Source organism: Lactuca virosa, chromosome 7 (assembly GCF_052849685.1).
Source record: "Lactuca virosa cultivar CGN04683 chromosome 7, Lactuca_virosa_CGN04683_v6, whole genome shotgun sequence".
In the NCBI taxonomy this organism is placed as follows: domain Eukaryota; kingdom Viridiplantae; phylum Streptophyta; class Magnoliopsida; order Asterales; family Asteraceae; genus Lactuca; species Lactuca virosa.
The window spans coordinates 5,906,163-5,913,423 of record NC_136432.1 but is presented as its reverse complement, the minus strand read 5'-3'; the positions used below and the strand labels follow the sequence as shown (position 1 = coordinate 5,913,423).

At 29.2% G+C, this 7,261-nt stretch overlaps 1 pseudogene; it reads right to left on the bottom strand.

The window, feature by feature from the left end:
• Nucleotides 1-2,883: 2,883 nt before the first annotated feature.
• LOC145126347 (DNA mismatch repair protein MLH1-like) lies at nt 2,884-6,211 on the bottom strand (annotated as a pseudogene).
• Nucleotides 6,212-7,261: the final 1,050 nt, after the last annotated feature.

Below are 7,261 nucleotides of genomic sequence, written 5' to 3'. Positions count from 1 at the left end.
TACTCTATAAAATATATATATATATATATATATATATATAAATATATATATAAAAGACGACCTATTTTTGTGAGACCGTAAGATTATTTTTTTCTAATGAAATATTTAATACTCAAGTATTCATAAAATATAAAATGTAAAATATCATAATACTCTATAAAATATATAATATAAGAATATTATATATATTATATTTTGTCGAAGACTATAATATTAAAATATTTCACTAGAAAAATTTGGTTTCACGATCTTATAAATATGTCTATCTTAAATGAATTTTTACCTCTCTCTCTCTCTCTCTCCCCTATATATATATATATATATATATATATATATATATATATATATATATATATATATATTCTAAATTATATGTTTTAGAATATTTCAATGTAAAATATGTTAAAATTATTGTTTTAGAGTATTAGAATATTACACATATTTAATTTTTATAAACACTAGAATATTAAAATATTTCACTAGAAAAAAAATAATCTTACGTTCTCACAAAATTAGATGGTCTCACATGAATCTATATATATATATATATATATATATATATATATATATATATATATATATATATATATATATGTGTGTGTGTTTACATAAAGTTTCCAAGATAAATATTGCCATTTGCAAAATACATCATGAAACAGAGAAGTTGACAAACCCTAAATAAAAACCACCTCACATATGTCTGACATGCATGCATTGATAATCATTTATATGAGTTGAGTTATTAATGCACGAATAAGAGAGAATTTGGAATTTAAGCATGATTCATGTAATAAAACAAGAAAGAATTTAACTTCATTCTTTTGTTATGTCATGTATTTTGTCGCATGGATCATGCAAATAATATTACATCACCTTTCACGATTACTTTATTCACAAGCGACACACTTGTGACTTCCTCGTGCCATTTGGGATTCTAAATCTAAGCATTCTTTTGATTCATATTAATCGCTTCTATCTTATATATGTATTAAAAAGTAGGCATAATCATCAAGATGACCATATTTTTATTATATATATATATATATATATATATATATATATAATATGTCTTCATGAGTCCTCACTTTAAAATGAGTCATCACCCGATCCCGTTTATATATATATATATATATATATATATATATATATATATATATATATGGGTGAGATCAGTTGAGAACTCATACTTTCCCGAGAACTCAACAACTAAAAGTGAAGCGTTGGATCAAAATTAATTCATTAAGGACATGTTCGTCATCTTACCAATCTCATTTAATGTTTAATTTTTTGTGTTATTGATCATATTAATGTAAATGTTTAAAAAGTTACATAATAAATAAAATTTTCGGATTTTTTTAAAAATTGAAATTTTCAATTTTTTTAAAAAGTGCAGATTTTTTAATTTTTTATAGAAAACATGAATTTATGAAAAAAAATTAAAGAATTTTTTTTTTACAAAAAAATGCAATTTTTTTTAAAAAAAAAGTATTTTTTTTTCAAAAAAACTGCATTTTTTTTTTCAAATAAATCGCAATTTTTTTCAAAAAATCTACATTTTTTTCAAAAAGACTGCAATTTGTTTTAATGAAAACTGCATTTTTTTCAAAAAAAAAAACCGCACCTTTTTTAAAAAAAACTGCATTTTTAAATAAAAAAACTGTAATTTTTTTCAAAAAAAACTGCAAGTTTTTTAAAGAAAGCTGTATTTTTTTCAAAAAAAAAAAAAAAAACTGTATTTAAAAAAAAACTACAATTTTTTCAAAAAAACTGTATTTTTTTAAAAGTAAATTTTTAAAAATCAATAAATTAAAAAAAAAGAACTAGAATATTTAAAAAAAATACTCTTGTTTTTTTAACAAAAAAAATCAAAGTATTAGGTGCATATATGCATATTTTTTCAAATACATATATGCATATTTCTAATACTATAATATTCGTAAGTAAATCATAAAAAATCTCATTTTTATTAATTAATCTATAAACATAATAGCACAAGTATTTTATTCGATACAAAATAAAATATAAAAAATAAAAAATGCTACAAATTTCAAAGTATTTTCATGTCTCCGTGTCAATATTTCCTTATTTTCTTCAATTTATCATTTTCACCTCTTCAATATTCACTAAAATATCTTCCAAATCTACAAGAAAATTAAAAAAAAAATTGATTGATGCAAAAAACTCACAAAAATACATATAACATCATATATAAATCACATGTAAATCACATATAATTCATATGCAAATCACTTGTGATTCACTTGTGAATTACATGTGATTCATATGTAAATTACATATGAGTCACATGTAACTCGTATGTAAATTACATATGAATCACATGTAACTCATATGTTATTCACTAGTGATTTACATATGAATTACATGTGAATCACATGTAATTTATATGTGAATCACTTGTGAATTAAATGTGATTAATATGTAAATTACATATAAATAACATGTAAGTCATATGTAATTCACTTGTGATTTACATGTGAATCACATGTAATTCATAAGTGATTCACTTGTGATTTACATGTGAATCACAAGTGAATCATATGTGAATTACATGTGAATTATATGTGAATTACTTGTAATTAATATGTGATTCACTTGTGATTTACATGTGAATCACATGTAATTCATATGTGAATCACATGTAATTCATATGTGATTTACATATGAATCACGTGTAATTTATATGTGAATTACATGTGAATCACATGTAATTCATATGTGATTCACTTGTATTCATATGTGATTCACTTGTGATTTACATGTGAATCACATGTAATTCATATGTGATTTACATGTGAATCACATGTAATTCATATGTGATTTACATGTGAATTACATGTGAATCACATGTAATTCATATGTCATTCACTTGTGATTGTTTTTTTTTATACCATTTGCATCACAAAAATCTTTACCACATAAAACTAAAGGTGAAAGGTTAGGATCAACAACATTAAGTCCATCTTCTACTTCATTTCCAAGACTAATGGCATCCAGACCACTCAACCTGAAAAAGTTCAAAACATTATCTAACAAGAGTTAGTACTTAACAGATCTAAGTTCTTCACAATATCACACAAAATTCAGAACCATATTAGCCAATCATAACAACTAATTAACTAGATCATACCAATAAAAACATATATCTTTCCACTATGAGAACCAGATTAACCACTGCACTATACTTTTATATGAATCAAATATGTATTAGTATATTTATGATTCACATTAAATTCATCACTGCCAACACATAAATAATAAAGATCCATTTAGAAAAATAGGACCTATTCTTTTTCAAACTCAAAAATAAAGCACCAATAACAGATGTTGAATTTGTTGAAAACTTGCATTCTTCCAGAGAACGGAGTAGCAATTGATGGTTTGAAACTGTTGTTCCATAAAAGCAGAGTTGATTTAATATACATAAGAGTTTCCATGTGAAAAATTCCAACAAAAGTTCTTTGAAGTGTAACCTATTCTTTTTCAAACTAAAAAATAAAGCACCAATGTTTTCTAGCATTAATATTTTTGTTTAGAAATCACATTATATTGTTCTACACAAAGTTTCAAATATATCGATTACTTTTGTTATTTTCAAACTGAATTTTTTTGAAAGTACAACGCAACAATAGAAAAAAATGGCCCTCTCTAAAATATATCCCTATCTTTTGCATTTGTGCCGAAAATCCCCCTGTGAAATCCTTACTTCAACTAAAACGAGGGAGATGGACCTTGAATGGGAAAGGTTGAGGGGTATTTAGTTTTGTAGTTGCATTTTCTCAAATATCCCTTCTAAGGTCTTTTAACTCAAAAATGGATGTAATGTACACAGATCAAACAAGTTAAAGGAACTTAGAGTGCAAAAAAAAAGTACCTCCTGAAACATTTCCTTTCCCTTGTCTTTTATAAAAATCTGAAACTCCTTCACCTGATGGATTTGGCAATAGAGGTGGATGCATAGCATAGAAGTTTCCAAGAGCGGCAACAATTGTTTGAAAGCAAACTTTCTCATCATTCCATGTCACCTAAACAAGATATAATTATGTATTTATATTTGTGCATAATTGTATTATATACATTTTGGTGTGTAGCTTACATCATTTCCCAGACAAAGAAGAAATTCTGGAGCACGGTCCATGTCAGGTGTGTACTGGTCAAGTATGACAGGAAGCCTTGACAAATTGGCTTGTGGATCCACATGAATGACAAAATATTCATCCAGCAATTCAGATTTCTCGCTTAGTAGCTTAGCATTCATGTGTATACATATGTAATGAAATGATGATAGTAATGCTAAAACCAGAGACTCGACATTAGTAGCTTAGCATTCATCTGTATACAGGTAATCATGATCCACTGAAAGACTTACTTGAGCAATCTTTCCTTTTAAGTCATCATTCTCAACGCCTTGTAAATCTGTATCTTCTTTAGTTAGTGCCAGCATGATTAGTTCTTGCAATGGAGCAGGCTCACTTAACTATATGGCATTGAAGTAACCAAATCCTTGCAGAACCAGTTGATACATGAGCTCTTTGCTACAAAAAGAAAAAAAGGAATTTAGAGCCCAACCTATAGGAACTATGCAAAGCTAACTATATATATATATATATATATATATATATATATATATATATATATATATATATATATATATATATATCAAGTACTTAGCTGGAACAGATCAGAAAGGAGAGGTGGTATGTAGTATATTACCTCAAATTTACAACATTGGCAAGATATAGATGAGTATTATGCTGAAGGAGAGCAAAATCATCATCAGCCATGCCAACATATGTGCAGTTCCTTATAGTGTCCAAAAGACCTAACAGAAAGAACCACATCAGTGATCAGACATCAACAACACAAGAAGATTGTGCATATATTGTTCATAATGAATGTGGTGATGAAGGGTACCAGAGTGACAACCATGTTCAAATTCATCAATAAGTTCTTGAACACTTGTAAGATCAATAGTTTCCTTAGGATTCCTTCTCTGTCTGATGGAAGACCTGCATTGCAGACACCTTTGATTGTAACAAGTAGTAGGGCATGGATACTCTTGTCCAACTTCATGAGGAGTGTTACCAATTGTTTATATGGAAAGATAGAGACAGATCCTATTCCTACCTCAAAGAATTCAAACCAGAATTGCTTTCATGGTGTCTAGAAGGCTTATCTTGCAAATAAGCATGCATCCTCCCAGACGGATCCTATGAATCTGTCCGCACCATCTTATTTACAAGTATTTTTTGCGACCCTTGAGAATATAAGAAAACAAGTTAGAACATGAAGAGATATTTCAAGTGAAAGCAAATGAAAGAGCATCACTTCACTTGCATAGTTGCATACCAGAAGTTGATGTATTTACAAAAGAAGCTTTGTTTACAGCTACTGAACTCACAGGAGAGCAATCAACTGCCTGTTAAAATTCGGTACATTAACGCATGAACATTATTTTCGGGCTAATGCATGTCAATTAAATCAGATTATAATGAAACCCAAAACTAGAAACAAATATGTACACAACAGGTGAGATTATAGTGTTCTATGGAAATAATTTACATAAGTAATGGCAAAACCTGAGGTGGAGCTGGAAATAAATGAGGTTAGATGAGAAGCGGGCATCCCATGGCCGTACAGTTGCAGGTTTAGGGCAATAAATCAGATTACCGACTTCCTTTAAATCTAGCGATTAGGTTTTCTGATTGTTAATGTGCGGAGGGAGGCGAGCAGAGAGGAGATAATCGATGAAGAACAAGAGAGCGAGATAGATCGTTGACTGATAATTTAGTTTTTATCATATCAAAAACCGATGTCATGGCTGAATGGAAAACAAATGGCGTAGCCATGACCAATAAGGATGAGCTGATAGTTCTAATTAGATGAGATCAACGAACCATAACATCAAACGATAATGAAAAAGTCAACCTCCCAACATAATTGGGAACTAGATTATACTTTTGAACACCATTTAGTGATAGAATCAATATCAGAAGTAGTCAATTTTACCACAGAAGTCAAAATTAAATCCATATCAGATGCATAAACACTTAGAAGAATTATACATTGTTGTGTAGATGATGCAAAAAATAGATTGCAAATAATCGATCGATTAGTGGAGATCTAGTAGATAATAAAGACGACTTACTTTGGTATCGAGCATAACTGCACAGAGAATACCGGTGTTATCCATGGCAGTTTGGAGATTATCAAGCGTTTCCTGATGATACTCATAAGATCCATGCGAGAAATCGATTCCAATTGCCAGATCAACGGTGACCAAAGATAACGACGATGAGGAAGAACATGAACGAAGGGCCGTCTTTGGAGGCGATGTAACGATAGGAGGTGGGATGAGAGAGAGAGAGAGAGAGAGAGAGATGGACAGGGTTTACCTGATTCAGGGTAATTCATCACTAAAATGCCCCTGAATCATTTAATTATCATGCCCTTGTGTTGTTTTTTTCCCAAGTATTTACAAAAATGCCACAAATGATCCTAGCCTTTTATTATTTTGATCTAACAGCCCTGGTTTGGTTCTCGGGTTCTTGGGAAACTTTGAGTTCTCAAATGATCCTTGCTCTATATATATATATATATATATATATATATATATATATATATATATATATATATATATATATATATATATATATATATATATATATATATATATATATATATAGGGCTAGGTTATAATGTGGATGGACAACTATTGTGCGGACGTGTGGACAATGCTATTCTATGAGAATTACTAACAAAATAGGTTGTTTAGCAATGTGAATACTTTCAACCTCACACAACTATCGTTATTTTCATGCATTCTCACTAATTCTAATTCATTTTTGTTCTCACGCATCGTTTTCCACTAATTTTCATTCTTACAGAATACGACTCTATAAAAATTTAAAATTTTAAATTATCCCAAAACCATTGATTATTACAAAAGTTGTTTTCAAAATAGTTTAATGTCAAAATATCCCAGAATCAAATCATAAACAACAAAAGGTGCATGATCATGCCTTTGCCTTCCCGCGATCATCAGAAGTACCTGAAACAAAATCAACAACTGTAAGCCCAAAGCTTAGTGAGTTCCCCCAAAATACCCATACGCATATCAACATACATATAACACAAACAACATACTATGAGTCCAATCAACCATCGGGTTGGAATACCCCAGGCCATCAACCATTGGGTTGGAATGTCACCTATACTATAGGTCCAATCATCCTCGGGATGG